The following is an 8491-nucleotide window of genomic DNA, read 5'->3' as shown; positions in this document are numbered from 1 at the left end:
TACTATTGTCATATTGTTCATACACTTTTATTATGCCTTCAAAGCTCAATAAAACAAACAGCTACATGCCTTGTAGCAGTGTTGCATTTGGAAGTCATTATGAAAAGTAAGGTAAGTCTTGGTAATAAGATTTTCATACACTGAACTCTCTACTGTCACACGTTACACATGCAGTCACAGTACCCAACATACTGTGTTCAACTGTTCAGATTTTCACAGAATATCCAGATTTTTGCCTCATATTTTTAGGCATTTTCTCATAATTGTTTTGGTTTTCTGGCAAATCACAGAGGATTGAAGAAACAAAGTAATGATACACATTTGAATTTCAGAGTTCATATCCTTCAGAAAATGCATGCTAACGTACATGTTGTTATTCAAGCAACTTTCTAAGCTTATCAGAGCAATAATTAAAATCTGTCCCTATTTTGGGGTCTTTGTCTCCCCATTATTTTAGGCTTTGTCCAGATTTTTTGTGATAAGAGGTTGAGAGCTATGGTACCCAAACATTACACTGGTGACATGTTGTAGAGGTAGCTGATGTCCAAATTCTCCACTGAATGTATTTGTGATGCCTGCAAAACAGCGACTGGAATGCTGTTACACAAGGATAGTCCAACCATGGACTGCACTAACTACAGATGCGTTAGTCTCACAAACCTCATATGTAAAGCTATGGAGCATATTATCACAGTCCTCATTAATATACATATTGAAAATCATGTATCCCTAAATAGTTATCAGTTTGGTTTTGTTAGAATCAAGTCCTGCCTCTTTAGCATCATTAATTTATTTGAAAACTTCACAAAAGCAATGGATAGTGGTTATACAGTGCATATACCATAAGTGCACCTGGTGCATATCTGGACCTGACAAAAGCCTTTAACACTATTCCCCATGCAGGCATTACTGACAGACTTGCAAATCTGAACATAAATCCATATGCTGTGCACTGGATAGCTAACTGCTTGCCTGATGGAACCTATATGGTTACAGTCATAGGCACCACTTCCGAAAGCAAAAACATTATGAGTACATGCCACAGGGTTCGGGGTTGGGCCCTCTATTACTTAGAACTTCAGGGCCACACTCTTGGATTATAGTTATCTAAGTTTGTAGATAGCTATAAATTGGATGTCACTATTCAGTTTTTCACTGACTCCCAATTATTTCAACATGGATTAGACTCTGCTAATTAGGGTAAGGACAATGATGTCAAACTAAATGTGAAACAATTCACCATAGTTATTTTTGGCAGGCAAAACATTTTCACAGCGTACCATATAGGATCTCTCCAACCAGGCATTGTCATACAGAATCTATGTAATCTTGTGATAAATCTGACTTGGATGACAAGGATATTTTTAATTCTATTATTTCTGCTTGAGGAAATTGCTTTTGTATGCAAAGAATACCATTTACCTAGATTTCTCGGTAATTTTTGAACACTGCTGATGTTTCACTGAAAATGTCTGCTACAGTTCATTTTCTTTAAGTGAAAGTGAATGTTGGTGTTTTGCTCATAGTCAAGCCATGAAAACATGAAGAATGAAATAAAATAGTTTAAATGGATATTTCAGCCTACAGAAGTTTGTTGTTCAAAAACATAGGCTCAAAACAAGGAAGAACAAAAAGAAGAAACATCAAAGTATCACAATATTTGATTAACGCATGCAATTTTAAGTCAGCATTTATATCTGTAGACTGGACAAATTTTATTCTATCTGCCACTGGATTATATAATATCATATTTCAGCTGTAGTTTTATTAGTATCCTAAACAAAATAGCCCCTATGTGGAAAAAGATCTGTCTGCTCCATTATGTTACCATGGATTGCACCTAAGAAACAAATCGGTGATATCTAACAAATTATTTTGCACTATGTCTCATGCTTTTAAACTCAGTGTTGACCCTGTAAAATTTAAAGAAGCCAGAAATAAGGTAATTTGTGCCATTCTTGATGGCAGAAAATACCGAATCAATCTGAATCAATGGCAATGATTTTACAAAAATCTCAGTGTATTTTGACTAGCTTCTTCATCCTGATCATAACTCTTCCCCTTTATTCTTACTCACTTTCGGTTCTACTATTCTATGTATCCATGTACAATCCCCGGCATTTTAACAAACCTCTGCTTTACTTAGTTTGCCTATCACTTGGGGTGTGGGCAGTTGGCATAATGGTTAAGGTGTTTACCTTACAGACATAAGGTGTGGGCTTTGACTATCACATGGGGTAATTGGCTAGGCTTAAACAATGTCCTCCAAGGGCAGTTAGCCTAGTACGAACCTATGAAGTGATTTAGGTCTATAAATCAGTCTAGTGGGACTGCTACATAAGAGTAAATGCAGCATTACTTATATTGTGATGAAGTATATTGGAGTGTACATTGTATTCATCATAAAAGAGGCCAGTTTCCCATAATTCACAGCCACTTGTGGACTCTGTATGGGCCGTTTCTGGACAATAAAGTACGCTAATGAGTCTTCCTGCCAGAAGCCAAGGAAACAGCTCAGGACTTTTAAACTGTTCATATAATAATTACTTTCACTAGAGCTGAATATAATATTATACAGACCAGCCATAAACTATAATGGCCAACAGACAGCATTAGGATTTCCCAATTAAACTCTAGTATGTAAAGAGCAGTTGGGCTGGATTTTTTCCAAAATATTTTGGGTCCAGATTATTTTTCAGTCTGCTATATAATAAAACTGATCTGCTATTCATAAATATATCTTTGGCTTCATCTCTAGCTTCCCTGAAATAAATAAAAGGCATCCATGTGATGAATTGTTCATACATTCTTACAATGGATAACAAGGGCTGAAATCTAAGAAGTAATCCAAGGAAGTGATCTCACTCTAGATCTACAGCTGGGTACAGTGGACATACTTCTGAACAAAAATAAATTTATTGAAAGTGCTGTACAGCAGAGACCAGGTCTGAAAAGATCAATATATCCCAGTCTGCACTGTAGTATATAGAGATGAAATGATAAGTGGGTCAATAATTCTCACATTCATATAGCATGATTCTGTTCTTACTTTATGAACCTTGTTCTTAGTCACAGATAACAAATCTAGAAAAATGATCACTAAAGCAATCATCCATGCCTCCTGCTGTGGTTATCTTGTCTGTTGTAGATGCATGGATGCAGCACATATTGTTTGCTCGCAAGAGGCTTTAGCGATACTGGTAATAAATGTGATCACTTGTATGAGTCACTGTCACTGAATACTAGGATGAGAGCAATGGTATGGAGTGTGTTTCTAGACAATATGTAGGCTTGCCAGAACTAGAAACTCATTCTGGATGTTGGATGAGAGACAGGACAGTGTGTCTTTTGTTGTAGAGATGGGAGAGTCTGGGGCGATAAAGCCATAGGCTATGGTGATGGTTTTAGCTGTGTTAACTTTTAAGATATAGGAAGAGAATCTCTGAATCATTATGGAAGAAGGAAAGTATATGTTATAGACTCATGAAACAAGATGGACGCACCTCCTGCACTTGCACATTTTACAACTCCTCTGAACACGATTTGAACAGCAGGGTGACCAAAAATTTAAGGATGTATAAACATAAACATGTAATCACGTTTCTGTAATATTACACATATAAGATCTGCAGATAGGAATTCAGATCTACATGTCTAGAAGTTTATTGCATATACTACAGAAACTGATACAAGCTAAGTCATTGCCTTATGAACATGATTCCTCTGGGATATTAGGGATCTGACAGAATTAGGCATAAATCCAGATTATGAAATATGTCCCACACAGCAGTGGAAGGCAATGTTTCCTATCAGGGAGACATCAGATAGCAGTTTTTTTAAATAAAGACAGAAAAGTTTGTAAGCTAAGCAAAGTCTGATTTTGATAAAGATAGGTTTTGACAAAGAATATATATATATATACATATATATATATATATATATATATATATATATATATATATATATATATATATATATATATATATGGGAGCCCTTCATTTGTTCAAACTTTCAAATGTTCAAAACTCATATGGCCGATACCATATGAGCGAATGTTTGAAAGGCCGACAAATGATAGCGGAGATCCTGCTACAGTGCGGGACTGGGAGATTCCCCTTTCCTGCACTGTAGTGCGATCTCGGAGTGAGAATATTTAAGTAGCAGGGGGTGGGGGTGCAACATCCCACATGGGGGTGCAGGATGGCTTGCCCCCCTGCATAACACAGTTTTACTGTGTTTAACAGTAGGTAAATGGTGCTATTTCAGGATGTCGGTCTTTCAGAATGTCGATCATATGGTGTCGGCCGTATGTAAGTCGGCATTCTGAACGGTCGACATTCTGAAGTAGACCTATATATATATATATATATATATATATATATATATATATATATATATATATATATATATATATACACATGGAGAGGATATTGAGATTCGTGAGATATAATTTCCAGGAGCACATATTTCCACGATTATTGCACAGTGATGGAGAAAAGGGAATCAATGTTTGTCTTTTGTCCTCAGTTTATCAGAACATAATGAATAGGTGAGCTTCATAGTCTAACCTGTTGATACCAACTACCTAAACTGCTAGAGCCTGGCTGTATGATATATAAAGGAGTCTGTAGGCAAGGACAGGTTTGTTGATTTATTGCTTGCATTCTACCTTACCCTAGTGTAGTGATTTTAGGTTGTAACGATTGTGAATCCTGTACTGGATATTTCTGGCAGGCTATATTTTGCTGTTATACCTGAATCCTGTTAAATGGGTAGTCCAGGATGTTTTTAAAGCAACACTACACCTTCATATATGTTCAGACTCATCTATGAGTTTTCTTATTGACCTGTTGTATCATCCTGGTCCTGTTTAGTGCAATCAAAGCACTCTCTACTTTTTCTTTCATATATTCCACCTCTGTGCAAATGAACAGAAGAAAGAAACACCTACTGATTTATTTTAACTTTTCCTCTCATGTTCCTTGGAAAAGGATTTGTCTCTGTCTGCTTAACATACCACAGACATAGTCCAATGCATAGTTTTCTTTTTCTGTTTTACTTTGCTACCACCCACAAAGTGATGCAAGCATTATCTTTACGTGCTTGACCTACCATAGACATAGTCCAAAGGATAGTTTTCTTTTTCTATTTGACTTTGTTACCATTCACAAAGTGATGTAAGCAGTATTTTTATTTCAGTGACATCAGCAGGGGTTTGACTTATCTTCAGCTACCCCCCTTTGCATTGCTGTCTACTTTTGCTATTTTACTGAAGCAGTAGTAGAATAGATTGTTTTCTAGTGTCAACCAATTTCAGTGACAACTGAAGGTATTCAGCAGAGCAGCTGAATGCTCCCATAACTCTCAACTGTCACTGACTTTGCAACAAGTCCCTGATTTTACTTATTGTTTCCCTGACCCTGTGCAACTTTTGATTTCCAGGTGAATCACTGAGAATTACAGGCCATTAATAATGTATTCAATTAGATTTTCATGCTTCTGATTGTTTGGAAAGTACAAGCAGATGAACAACATATTGCTCTGTTCTATTTTAAGTGAATTAAAATAAAGGAAGATAGTCAACGATGAGTCTCAGAAAAATATTTTTAATGCCATTTGATAGTATACCCCCTAAACATAATGTCAATATTTTACCTATTGGATATTTCTCCTTGAGTTAGTTGTATTTAGTAGGTTTGTTCTTCTGCCCATCTTGTGCTCTCGCTATTTCAATAGTTCCAATAGTCTGATTTCTCTCTCCCCTCATCACCTAATTATGTACACCTTTTTGTGTCATTCCCAGGATTGTTTTTATTCTCCTGGGAAAGCAAACACTATTCTTGCTGGTTTTTTTTCCATTTAGATAAACTAGCTTTATGGTAACTTGTACTACTTAGTGTAAATAGATGTTTGTTGTAACTTTATAAAGTTTGACAGACACAAAAGAAGTTGAGAAAACTGAAATGTCCAGCAATTTTGTGTATCTTGCATATGACAGTCTCGTCAGTCAGGAAAAGCACCACCTGTAAACTATAATTTGCAGCAGATGCTGTGCACCATTCCTCTCAACCTCTTACTACAAAAAATCTGGACAAAGCCTGAAATAATGGGGGAGATGAAGCCCCAAAACAGGAAGAGATTTTAAATATTTATCTTATTAACATAGAAAGTTACTAGAATAACAGGATTTGTGTTATCCTGCATTTTCTGAGGGATAAAGTCTGAAACTCAATCACCTGCCATTGTTTAATGACCTCAATCCTCAGTGATTTGCCAGAAAACCACAAACTTTATGAGGAATTGACCAAATATATGAGGCAAAAATCTGATCATTCTATGAAAGTCTGGAGAGTTAAGATGTATGCTGTGCACTATTAGAATAACTGAATTGACTCTTGCCCAATATTCACTGAAACATGTACCCTTTTCCTCTTGTATTTTACTGGTAAAACTGTCCTGAAATAAAAAAAAAAACTGCTGACATTTTTGTTATTAAAATCAGTTAGTGACTGTCCCTCACGGTTATTATAATGTGCTAAAACATTAGCGCCAATGCTTTCAGAAGCCTAACAATATTTCTAAGTAGATTTGTGCCCACATTTGTTGATTCTGTTGACCTTACTGCTTGTTTGCACGTTGTAACAAACTTACTAGTCTAGGCTCTGCTTTTTATATGCTGTCATTCTGCAATTCAAAGTGTATCAGACTGCTGAATTTTTTGAGTGGCTCATCTTTTCTATCTAAACATTTCTATTCCATATTCCTAAACCAGCTGCATCTTTGGACAATTAAAGTATTTTTTTTAATACTTAAAGGTATAGGGCTGGTGTCATTGCATGAATAATAAAGGAGCTGGTGCTGTTTTCTCAGGAACTTCCAAAGAGAAGCAGTTTATCATTCTTTGATTTCCACTGAAGGCTTATTTGGGCAGCTGGCTATGAGTGATTTTTTTTTTCTTTTACTGGAGGAAGGCATTTGGTAGATTTATTTAAAAGTTGTACAATTTGCAGAAACATACCACATTATGGGCTGGATTCCAAGAGCTAGTTGTAGACAGTGCAGCACCCTGAAGGAAGAGTTCAGTGCATCAGCTGCGGACTTGATTTCAGAAGGTACGCTGCAAGCAGTCTGAGTACTTATTTATTTATTGTAAGATAATTATGGATTCAGTGCATGCCCAAAACAACTTAAATGGGACAAAGTACAATGCTGACTCTTTTTCAGAAATCCTCAGCAAATGCCATACCACAATGCAAGGAAAGGAAAGAAAGCTATTCCCATGGTATCCACAACAATATTAACAAAAAAATATGCTACATCCAGTGAATGAACTGAAACAGGCTGTGATTCTGCAAGCTATAGAGAAGGCTCTGGGTGTGCATCCTAGAATTCAGCCAGCTAGATAGAGAACCATGCTGTAACTAAGCCATGTCTCAAAAAATCATTGACAGGTAGCTCCTACGCAGACAGCTGGTGCAGGCTGTGTGCAGCATGTGTGCCCCACACATGTCTGTGTGGACATTGTGAGGTAACCCCATCTCTCTCAAAACAAAAGTGTGTTTGAGCCTGGGTGTACTGGTGTCTGGGACATTCCAATGACATATGGGAGATGCTGTAGGAGTGCTTCTGGCAGCAAAGTCCACCAAGGTAGATGAACACATACACTTTCTATCTACTCTCCCATGGAGTGGCAAACTGCCATGCACCATTTGTATAACACTGCAAACTTCCCCGGTGTTCTTGGTGCAATAAACTGCCCCTACATCCCTATTAAGAGCCTTGTGCACAAGACACTAAAGATAATCACAAGGCCTTCTTTAGTTATGTCAGAAACCTGGGAGGCAACTCCCAGATATGCTCTGAGTTAGTGCAAAATGACAAAAAATACACTGAACCCACAGACATTGCCAACATCCTGGCAGAAAGGTTCAGTGCAAATTTCTCTCCCCCTTCCCCCACAAAAGAGCAAATGTCTATCCCAACAGGGTGTAGCCTTCCTGAGATCACAGATGCATAGGTGAGAGCTGCCCTCTCCAAAGCAAAAAACACAGCATCAATGGGACCAGACGGTGTCCCGAGCTGCGTCTTACATGAGCTCCAAGAAGAACTAAACCCTCATATAAAGTCACTGTTCAATCTCAGCCTTACTACAGGATATGTACCCAAGGAATGGCGTACAGCAACAGTGGTCCTACTCCACAAAGGTGGTGCCACAACAGACCCCAGAAACTATCGCCTTATAAGCCTGACTAGCCTGGTCTGCAAAGCTATGTATCATCATGGAAATCATAAACAAAGACATTGGGAACCTCCGGACACTGGATCCTACCCAATTCGGCTTCGTTAAGGGCAGATCTTGCCTCTTGAACTTGGTTGACTTCTTTGAAACAGTTACCAAAGCCATAGATGAAGGGAAGGTAGTCCACACAGCCTACCTGGACCTCGCAAAAGCCTTTGACACAATACCCCACTAGGGCATCATAAATAAGCT

This window comes from Protopterus annectens, chromosome 2.part1 (genome assembly GCF_019279795.1).
Source record: "Protopterus annectens isolate FY-2018-M chromosome 2.part1, PAN1.0, whole genome shotgun sequence".
Lineage (NCBI taxonomy): Eukaryota > Metazoa > Chordata > Ceratodontiformes > Protopteridae > Protopterus > Protopterus annectens.
The sequence above is the reverse complement of the archived record's forward strand: the minus strand, read 5'-3'. Positions refer to the sequence as shown.